At 39.5% G+C, this 9,792-nt stretch overlaps 1 protein-coding gene and 1 pseudogene across 1 annotated transcript in view; both read right to left on the bottom strand.

Moving 5' to 3' along the window:
- Nucleotides 1-9,792, bottom strand: part of STMND1 (stathmin domain containing 1) — a 37,473-nt gene that overhangs the window by 23,191 nt on the left and 4,490 nt on the right.
- Nucleotides 5,303-6,828, bottom strand: LOC103070301 (actin-like protein 6A pseudogene; annotated as a pseudogene).

The following is a 9,792-nucleotide window of genomic DNA, read 5'->3' on the forward strand; positions in this document are numbered from 1 at the left end:
TCCTCTTAACATAGAGTTACCACATGACCCAGAAATTCCACCCCTAAGTATATACCCAGGCAAAATGAAAACGTCTGTTCATACAAAATCTTGCACACAAATATTCATAGTTATTATTCAAATATCTAAAAAGTGGAAACAACCCAAATGTCCAGCAACTGATGACTAGATAAATTAAAAGTGGCGTATCCATACCAAGGAATATTATTTGGCAATAAAAAGCAATGAAGCTTTTTATTGACTTATGGGTATCAGTAGATACACGCTACAATACAGGTGACACCTGACAACATTATACTAAGTGAAAGAAGCCAGTAACAAAGATCATTCCATTTACATGACATGTTCAGAAGAGGCAGATTAATAGAAACAGAAGGCGGATTTAGTGGTTTTTCAGGAAATGCCTGCTGGCTGCCAATGGACAGTGGTTCCTTTTAGGGGGACAAAAGTGTCCCCAAATTAGCTTGTGGTGATGGTTGTGAATTGTGCATTTTAATGGATGAATTGTATCAATATATGTGGATTACATTTCAATAAAGCTGTTTAAAAAACAAAAGAAGCAACGAAAGCAGTTCTAAGAGGGAAGTTTATAGCAATACAAGCCCACCTTAAGAAACAGGAAACATCTTGAATAAACAACCTAAGCTTGCACCTAAAGCAATTAGAGAAAGAAGAACAAAAAAACCCCAAAGTTAGCAGAAGAAAAGAATTCATAAAAATCAGATCAGAAATAAATGAAAAAGAAATGAAGGAAATGATAGCAAAGATCAATAAAATTAAAAGCTGGTTCTTTGAGAAGATAAACAAAATAGATAAACCATTAGCCAGACCCATCACGAAAAAAAGGGAGAAGACTCACATCAATAGAATCAGAAATGAAAAAGGAGAAGTAACAACTGACACTGCAGAAATGCAAAGGATCATGAGAGATGACTACAAGCAGCTCTATGCCAATAAAATGGACAACCTGGAAGAAACGGACAAATTCTTAGAAATGCACAACCTGCCAAGACAGAATCAGGAAGAAATAGAAAATATGAACAGACCAATCACAAGCACTGAAATTGAAATGGTGATTAAAAATCTTCCAACAAACAAGAGTCCTGGACCAGATGGCTTCACAGGCGAATTCTATCAAACATTTAGAGAATAGCTAACACCTATCCTTCTCAAACTCTTCCAAAATATAGCAGAGGGAGGAACACTCCCAAATTCATTCTACGAGGCCACCATCACCTTGATACCAAAACCAGACAAGGATGTCACAAAGAAAGAAAACTACAGGCCAATATCACTGATGAACATAGATGCAAAAATCCTCAACAAAATACTAGCAAACAGAATCCAACAGCACATTAAAAGGATCATACACCATGATCAAGTGGGGTTTATTCCAGGAATGCAAGGATTCTTCAATATACGCAAATCTATCAATGTGATTAACCATATTAACAAATTGAAGGAGAAAAACCATATGATCATCTCAATAGATGCAGAGAAAGCTTTTGACAAAATTCAACACCCATTTATGATAAAAACCCTGCAGAAAGTAGGTGTAGAGGGAACTTTCCTCAATATAATAAAGGCCGTATATGACAAGCCCACAGCCAACATCATCCTCAATGGCGAAAAACTGAAAGCATTTCCACTAAGGTCAGGAACAAGACAAGGTTGCCCACTCTCACCACTCTTATTCAACATAGTTTTGGAAGTTTTAGCCACAGCAATCAGAGAAGAAAAGGAAATAAAAGGAATCCAAATCGGAAAAGAAGAAGTAAAGCTGTCACTGTTTGCAGATGACATGATACTATACATAGAGAATCCTAAAGATGCTACCAGAAAACTACTAGAGCTAATCAATGAATTTGGTAAAGTAGCAGGATACAAAATTAATGCACAGAAATCTCTGGCATTCCTATATACTAACGATGAAAAATCTGAAAGTGAAATCAAGAAAACACTCCCATTTACCATTGCAACAAAAAGAATAAAATATCTAGGAATAAACCTACCTAAGGAGACAAAAGACCTGTATGCAGAAAATTATAAGACACTGATGAAAGAAATTAAAGATGATACAAACAGATGGAGAGATATACCATGTTCTTGGATTGGAAGAATCAACATTGTGAAAATGACTCTACTCCCCAAAGCAATCTATAGATTCAATGCAATCCCTATCAAACTACCACTGGCATTTTTCACAGAACTAGAACAAAAAATTTCACAATTTGTATGGAAACACAAAAGACCCCGAATAGCCAAAGCAATCTTGAGAACAAAAAATGGAGCTGGAGGAATCAGGCTGCCTGACTTCAGACTATACTACAAAGCTACAGTAATCAAGACAGTATGGTACTGGCACAAAAACAGAAAGATAGATCAATGGAATAGGATAGAAAGCCCAGAGATAAACCCATGCACATATGGTCACCTTATCTTTGATAAAGGTGGCAGGAATATACAGTGGAGAAAGGACAGCCCCTTCAATAAGTGGTGCTGGGAAAACTGGACAGGTACATGTAAAAGTATGAGATTAGATCACTCCCTAACACCATACACAAAAATAAGCTCAAAATGGATTAAAGACCTAAATGTAAGGCCAGAAACTATCAAACTCTTAGAGGAAAACATAGGCAGAACACTCTATGACATAAATCACAGCAAGATCCTTCTTGACCCATCTCCTAGAGTAATGGAGATAAAAACAAAAATAAACAAATGGGACCTAATGAAACTTCAAAGCTTTTGCACAGCAAAGGAAACCATAAACAAGACCAAAAGACAACCCTCAGAATGGGAGAAAATATTTGCAAATGAATCAACTGACAAAGGATTAATCTCTAAAATTTACAGGCAGCTCATGCAGCTCAATAACAAAAAAATAAACAACCCAATCCAAAAATGGGCAGAAGACCTAAATAGACATTTCTCCAAAGAAGATATACAGACTGCCAACAAACACATGAAAGAATGCTCAACATCATTAATCATTAGAGAAATGCAAATCAAAACTACAATGAGATATCATCTCACACCAGTCAGAATGGCCATCATCAAAAAATCTAGAAACAATAAATGCTGGAGAGGGTGTGGAGAAAAGGGAACACTCTTGCACTGCTGGTGGGAATGTGAATTGGTACAGCCACTATGGAGAACAGTATGGAGGTTCCTTAAAAAACTACAAATAGAACTACCATATGACCCAGCAATCCCACTACTGGGCATATACCCTGAGAAAACCATAATTCAAAAAGAGTCATGTACCAAAATATTCATTGCAGCTCTATTTACAATAGCCCAGAGATGGAAACAACCTAAGTGCCCATCATCGGATGAATGGATAAAGAAGATGTGGCACATATATACAATGGAATATTACTCAGCCATAAAAAGAAATGAAATTGAGCTACTGTAATGAGGTGGATAGACCTAGAGTCTGTCATACAGAGTGAAGTAAGTCAGAAAGAGAAAGACAAATACCGTATGCTAATACATATATATGGAATTTAAGAAAAGAAAATGTCATGAAGAACCTAGGGGTAAGACAGGAATAAAGACACAGACCTACTGGAGAACGGACTTGAGGATATGGGGAGGGGGAAGGGTGAGCTATGACAAAGCGAGAGAGAGGAATGGACATATATACACTACCAAACGTAAGGTAGATAGCTAGTGGGAAGCAACCGCATAGCACAGGGATATCAGCTCGGTGTTTTGTGACCGCCTGGAGGGGTGGGATAGGGAGGGTGGGAGGGAGGGAGATGCAAGAGGGAATAGATGTCGGAACATGTGTATATGTGTAGCTGATTCACTTTGTTGTAGGGCAGAGGCTGGCACGCCACTGTGAAGCGATTATACCCCAATAAAGATGTTAAAAAAAAGAAATCAGATTATATATTAAGTGATATATTGTATTTCTGTAACCTTTGTTTTCTATTAACTATTATATATCAGAGACACTTACCTATGTCAATACATATAGGTCTATCTCATTCTATTTAGTGTTGAGAGTAGTTGTTTATTTGACGAATGCATTGCAGTCCATTATGTAACTAAACCACCTACTGAAGGACATCTAGGTTTCTAACTTCTCAGTATAATAAACAGAACTGGTATAATATCTGTGCATATACATCAGTGTGAACTCACCCAATCCTTTCATGAGAATAAATTCCTAGATGTGGACCTGCTGAGTCAGAGGATATACATGCTTTATATTAATATGTGTTTCCAGAGGGCCTTCTATAAATCCTGCACTGACTTACAGTCCCACCTTCTCCTTTTAAGGATGTCTGTTTCTTCATACCGCAGTACCACAGTTTCACTGCTTGTAAATAGGCTGAAACATGGCATAAAAGGGGCTGATAGGTGATTTAGTAAACCACCAACTCCAAAATGCTGGTCTATGTCAAATTTTTCATAATTCCACAGTAAAAGAAGGATAATATAAGGAGTCTTTCATGAAGCTAAATTAATTTGATTTAAAGAACTGTCATTTATTTTGAAAGGAAGTAAATTAACATGTTCAGAAAAACTTTTCTCTCCCACTCCTCATTCAATGGAAGTCAAGGCCCCTAGTAGATGTTATCAGCCAACTTCTCCATCTAAGACACACTTACCAGAGGAATCCTGTACAGTGTCCCTAGAAGAGGCAAGAACATAAGCATCTTCTACAGAATATTGTCTTCTAGCTATTTTTTTTTGGCTGTAATTTTTATTTAATTTTAAAAGCTTAAGGTAAAAAATATAGGCAGTAAGTTTTACTAGTCAATAAAAAGCAATTCTACCAACCCAGTGGTAATATACTAAACTGAGTTGGAAAGCATGTTACTGAAAGCAAAATATTTAGAGAAAATAGACATTTATACAAAATTATAAAATGCTTGTAATAAGTGCATTTCAAGGAAAGCACAAACTTATTTTAATTTATAGAGCCAGTTAAAGCCTTAAAAAATTTAAGTGGAGGGCTCCCCTGGTGGCGCAGTGGTTGAGAGTCCGCCTGCCGATGCAGGGGACGCGGGTTCGTGCCCTGGTCCGGGAAGATCCCACGTGCCGCGGAGCGGCTGGGCCCGTGAGCTGTGGCCGCTGAGCCTGCGCGTCCGGAGCCTGTGCTCCGCAACGGGAGAGGCCGCAACAGTGAGAGGCCCGCGTACCGCAAAAAAAAAAAAAAAAATTTAAGTGGAAACTGAAATATGCAAAAATGTATAAACATTCTACAAAAGATGGTTGTGCTTTTCCTGAGTATACTAAAGCTATGAAACATAAGGTGACATAGAAGGTAGAGGTTTGGGAACTCTTCTCAAGGGAATTTCCCTTCTACACACTGCTTCCATCCTCCTTCATATTCTTGTTTGGAAATCCACATCTGCTGCAATGTGCCCAAAGAAGCTAGAATGGAGCCACCGATCCTTGAACTAAACCTCTGTTCCACTGTTGTATTATTTGCAATCAGTTTCAACCACATACTTGGGGGTGTTTTCTGAGAGAGTTCTCTCTTCAACCTGTCAGTAAAGCTCTGTATTAGCGTGTTTCCTCCTGCCACTATAACGCTGCCATAGAGACCTGGTCTGATATCAATATCGCACATTCCAGCACTTGTAGTGACAACATGACTGACGCCCAGCATTGTATTTCCTGATAACCCCTTTACATTGGAAGAGTCAAAGAATCCTTCAGGAATCTTTAACCGTTCTGCTCCAAAATCACAGTTGTAGTCATTGGGGAATTCATAATGAACAGTTGGCATCTGTGCAGCTACTTGTTCATCCTAAGTTGAATCTGATACTTGAAGTACTGAGCCTTGAAAATCCTGGATAACACAGTTACACATGTAATTGTGCCAAGACCTTGTAACCTGTGGCCACTTCTCTCTTCTGTTCCAGTTTGCTGAAGATCCTTCACAAACAGCTTCTTTTGATGCAATCATATATGGAGCAATCAGTTCTATATTCATTTCTTGGAAGAGTTCTCTGCACTGCATAGTAATACAGTCTCCAGCAACAGGGGATTTTACAATGCCTTGCTGAAGGACATAGCCGTCATGAATTGGAACTGCAGTGGTATGAGTGGCTCCACTGTCTAAGATAAAGCCCAGTAGAATGACCATTAGCAAATGCTGTCAAAACAGCAGTTCTGCAAAGGAAGAATGCCGGGATGTTGTAGTGTTCAAACATTAACTCTGTCAGTTTCTCTCTCTTTGCTCTGGTATTCCACGGTGCTTCTGACATGAGAACAGGATGCAGGCTGGCTTCTGATTTGACATGCATTTTGGAGGTATGAGCCAAAATAGCCTGGAAACTACCCCAATCTTCAACCATCCCAGTTTTCAGTGGTGGAATGGCCTCTGTATTCTCCCTCGGAACACGCAGGGCATTAGTATCTATGTACTAGGTGGGACCGCCTTGTTTGCCTTTATCACCATCTATTTCCATCAATGTACTTCCATCACCTCTTTCTACACCATACCAATAGCCATAAGGAAATCCACCTTGGGAGAGTCCTCACCAGCATAACCAGCTTTCACAGTATAGGATCCAATGTCAAAAACAAGGGTTCCGGGCTTCCCTGGTGGCGCAGTGGTTGAGAGTCCGCCTGCCGATGCAGGGGATGCGCGTTTGTGCCCCGGTCCAGGAAGATCCCACGTGCCGCGGAGCGGCTGGGCCCGTGAGCCACGGCCGCTGAGCCTGCGCGTCCGGAGCCTGTGCTCCGCAACGGGAGAGGCCGCAACAGTGAGAGGCCCGCGTACCGCAGAAAAAAAACAAACAAAAAAGTCCCCCAAAAAACAAGGGCTCCAACTTCATCTCCCCCGTACACCCCGCTGCTCATGGCTGCTATCGATGCGACTCCTACGCTAAAGGCCACCAGACGAAGTGACTGCAACGGCCGCGACTGCGGGTCCCTAAAAGCGCTGGCCCCCGACTCCCTTAACTTCCACCGCCACCCCCCTCAAGCTGCGTCCACACCCTTCTCGCCATTTTTTAAATGTCTACTGATTTTACTATTTCGGCCCAAGGGGTGATCTTCTCCTCTGAAACTTCAAAGGGCCTCAACTCCCACTCTTTTCAGCACAGCCCTGTCACACGGATACACGTGTGTGTCTTGTTGGGGGTCACGAATGGTTATCAACGAGAAAATGCCTGGATTGGGTCTTGATGAATGAGCTTCCAGGGGGGAAGGAGAAAAGGTCATTCTAGACAATGGGAAAAAGTACACACAAAGATAAAGGGTGTGAAACAACATGGTGTGCCGAGGAACTTGAATTATTCCAGTTTAGCGGAAATAGACTGAGGTAGAAAGTGGTAGGTGATGAGGTGGGAAAGTCTTTTGCGACAGGTAAAGACGTGTCATTTTAGTTTGAAGGCAACAGGAATCTTTTGTAGGACTTTTACACATGGATGTAAAATAGAAGCATCAGGTATGATTTTTAGAAAAATCACTTTGGGGTTAGTGCCAATGGCAGGAGTAGAAGGAAGGATGGGACAGAACAGAGCGACCAGTTACTATGACAACAGTTGGCCAGGTGAGACTGGATTAAGCATGAACTAGGACCGTGGTAGTGAAAATGGGGGAAAGAGGTGGGCCCTGAAATATCAGAAAGGTGGATAACGGACCTCTCAGAGCTTCAGTTTAAAGGAGAGAGGTCCCTTCTGGCTCTAAATTATGACTCTAGGAACTAAACAGAAAACATTCCCTTTAGGAAAACAATAAAAAGCCAGGACACTGGCATGAAACTCTTGGGACTTTCACAATAAAAATCATACCAATTAAAAAATCTAAGCACATTTGACCACTTTCTGGAAGCATTCCAAAGCTCCTTCAGAGGCTAAGGAGAAATCACCATAGCTAGGTTGTGGGCTCCTGTCACCCTCGGGTTCTCAGAATTCAATTAGCGATTCTCACATGTTCGTAGGGAGACTTGCATTGCTTATCACCCTGTTTACAGAACATGATCACTCCAGCTAAACCAACATCAGTTCATTGTGTTGATGGTTAATTAGTTCTGTGGCTCAGAACTACACAGGAAAATATGAAAAACCAACCAACTGAACAAACAAGTAAGCAAATAAAAACTCAACAGATCTGTACTATGACTCAGCACAAGGAGAAAGTGTGAGAGGATCTACATACTTTTCTCTTTCTCTCTCCATCTCTTTCTTCACAGACTCAGTTACTGCCCATGTAGCCCCTGAATGGTAAGCTGACCCAGGAAAAGAGTCTTTACATATTACATGCTATGTTATTATATAATAACAATCATATCAGACAGGGCCTCCTTTTCCTTTGTTATATGAAATATATATATAATATGAAATAAACACACACACACACACACATATTTCATATAACAAAGGAAAAGGAGGCCATGTCTGATATTTATCTTATAGGGGCTCACAGTTCACACTGAAGGTAAAGATCATACTGTCCTTCTTTCCAAATGAACTATTAAAAACCAATATCTACAGTGATAGTAAGACAGTTATTTTGACGAGTTCACTTTGTTTCACAGATCCATCGTTTTTTGAACCTAGTAAAGCACTGAGTTACACACAGGGACTAATTTTGCCATTTAAGATTTCCCAGTGGAGATCCTGAAACAGGGAACTGATTTAACAACAACAATAAACAAAATGCCCATATTGGAACTGAGAGCAAACTTGAATGTTTTCAGTCTAACACGTGGCTTTTCACAAAGATAATCTGTCAACTACAAGTCAGAATAGATTTAAATGCCACAACCCTGAACAACCTCCCAATTGTTTCCACAAAGCAATTCATCCAGGCCTGAGCAAGGAACTTTCCCATTTATGCTTATTTAGATATGGTCTGCCTTCAAGCTCTGTCAGTGACCATAACTTAAATTGTAGCCAATGAAACACAAGCTTCCAGCATAAAAGAATTTACACCAGCCTTCAGTTTCCAGAGCAGAAATTTAAGGTTTTTCTCTTTTGCAAACTAAGAAGTCTTTCAAACATCTTATCTATGTGCAACACATTCTGGAAATTTTAACATCTAATTTCATAATCTAGACTTGAGAAGAGACATAGTCCAAAGATGAGAGATATTTACAAATTAATTAGATCTATGCCTCACAGGGATACGGCATAGACAGTTTTCCTGGTCTACCTATGTGTGCAGTTTATATTCTCACACCAATAAGAAGTCTGTCTGCAATGGTACCGGGGGAAGGGGGTGGGGAGGTGGGTGGAAGGTTTTATTTTTTCCTTGAGATGAAGTTGTAGCAGAAGTACAGATTCAATGTTTCCACATTTTGTATCAATTTCATTTTATGCTTCATTGTCTTAATAAAAATTGATAAATTTTAGACAGAACTGAAAAAACCGTGAATTCCAAGGTAACAGCTATGCATGGGAATTAACAGCATTCCGAAAAAGGTATTACTTTTAACTACAGAAAGGTGTTTTGTTTGTTGGTTGGTTGGTTGGTTGGTTGGTCTGGCAGTATTATATGTTGTGTTCTAAAGCTTTGGAGAAGCAAATTTGCCAAAAAGCTTGGAGGGAGGGAGTCATTTGTCAAGGCTCCCTGGAGCTGAAACCTTCTTAAATCAAATTATTGGCAGATGCATTTTATAAATATATTTGTCTGTAGACATATAGAAAGAATTTTCTCGTCAAATTTTGATTTTTTTCTAGTGTACTTCAAATAAATGTAATAATAAATAGCAACCCTCCAAAAACCAAACATAAATATATATATATTCATATTTTAACATCTTTATTGGAGTATAATTGCTTTACAATGTATATATATATATATATATATATATTTTTT

This window comes from Lipotes vexillifer, unplaced genomic scaffold (genome assembly GCF_000442215.2).
Source record: "Lipotes vexillifer unplaced genomic scaffold, Lipotes_vexillifer_v1.1 scaffold863, whole genome shotgun sequence".
Lineage (NCBI taxonomy): Eukaryota > Metazoa > Chordata > Mammalia > Artiodactyla > Lipotidae > Lipotes > Lipotes vexillifer.